Consider the following 1,949-nt stretch of genomic DNA (forward strand, 5'->3'; position numbering starts at 1 on the left):
TGTATGTGTGTGTGTGTGTGTGTGTGTGTGTGTGTGTGTGTGTGTGTGTGTGTGTGTGTGTGTGTGTTATTAATACATTGCACAGGGGAGTCACAATGCCAGAATGCATCCATGTTTATGAGTCTATCAGATGTAGCTTACATTTTTATATTTATGGATTTATGTAACTGAATAGTATCAATCAATCAATGTTTATTTATATAGCCCAATATCACAAATGTTACATTTGTCTCAGTGGACTTCACAGTTTGTACAGAATATCGGTATGACAATACGACACCCTCTGTCNTAAAAATTACAATTATTCAACAATATTTGACTTCTCCTCCTGCTTCTATAACATTTTGTTTTTGGTATGCCAGCCATTTTGGATGAAAAGAAAGAGCAACTTCCCAGCATGCAATTTTAACCAATGACATATCACTGGAAAGACCAGGATGTCCTCTGTACAGTACATCAGGGATTGATAGAGTAACTCAAAAGAGTCAAAGGAGATGCATGTTAACAAAATGTCCACTACAGTGGACATTTTCAATGGGCTGGGTCCCAGGAGGTTAATTAAGAAAAAGTCAAAAAGAGACTACAGGAATGTACTACTCTCAGAAAATAATAGAAGCTACAGCATATAAGCAATTATTGTACTTAAAGGTGGGGTAGGTAAGAATGGAGAAACCAGCTCGAGTGCGCTAGAATTTGAAATACACAACCGGATAAAAATCTGCCACTTCCTTCAGACTTCCTTACAGAGCCCCTCCTCCAACACACACGAACGCGCACATAACCAATGAGGGCACGAGATAAGTTTGTGCACGAGATGGAAGGCTGACAGGCAGGTAGGCCATCCAGTTATTTTAGCCGGGCCGGCTCAGATGATTGGTCGTGCTTTTTATAGCGCCACGGCTTCCAAGGATGAAATATTTGTATGAATTTATTGTCAAAGCATTTAATATATTCATTGCTATCGGGATGTTAAGAGCATTCCATGGAATATAACAAAAACTGTTTCTGAAATAAATTACATACCCCACCAAGTACTTTTTTGATGTAGTATTGTACTTTACCACACTAAGACTAACACAGTTACTTTGTACATACAAATAATATATGCTGATATGGTATAATGCAGTAGCCTACTGTACTACTAATCTGCACAGTATTTCATGTATCTAAACTGCTCCACATTGAAAAGCTACAACACTAACATGCTCTTGCTATAAAACAGGATGATATAATAAACATATTAATATAATACTGTTAAAAGAAAGTACTTTTACTTTTGATACTTGAAGTACAATTACCTGATAATACTTCAGTACTTTGCATTATTATGAAATGGGTCAGAATGAGTACTTGTAGTAGTCTAATTTGAAGCTGATTCGTTTGTACTTTTATTTAAGTCAAATGTTGAAATCAGGACTTTTACTTGTAATAGAGTAGTTTAAGGCCATTCTTCTTTTACATAAGTAAAGGAGTACTTCTTCCAAAACGGAAAATAGCTTATATAAATGCACAAATATTGAAGATGTATTCATCTTCTCATGGAGAATTTCATTTGCATTTCATGGAAATAAACCGTTGACATTTCCTACAAATACTTCTTATTACACATTTCCACATAACAGCTATTCGTCATTTAGGCTAGGTAAAGAAACGTTTACATAAACAAAACACATTTTTAGTGAGAGGACTATAATGTCCTTTATTTTGGTATTATGCGAATAGCGTATTTTCCACAGTAATGATAGCGTCTGGCTGTGAGTCCTCCTCGCGCCTCCAGATTCAGACTGACACTCAAAATGGTGATTTTCCTGTTTGGTTTCCTATTTTTATGAATGAAGGCGGAGGTCGTGAGCTTTTGTCAATTTCAAATGTTTACCACCAGGGGGTAGAGCAACATGCAGAAAGAAAAAGCCTCAACTCTCTCACTTTTCAGAGCTGTGTGTGTGAGT

The sequence above is a fragment of the Notothenia coriiceps genome, unplaced genomic scaffold (assembly GCF_000735185.1).
Source record: "Notothenia coriiceps isolate Sejong01 unplaced genomic scaffold, NC01 NC01_scaffold00037244, whole genome shotgun sequence".
In the NCBI taxonomy this organism is placed as follows: Eukaryota; Metazoa; Chordata; class Actinopteri; order Perciformes; family Nototheniidae; genus Notothenia; species Notothenia coriiceps.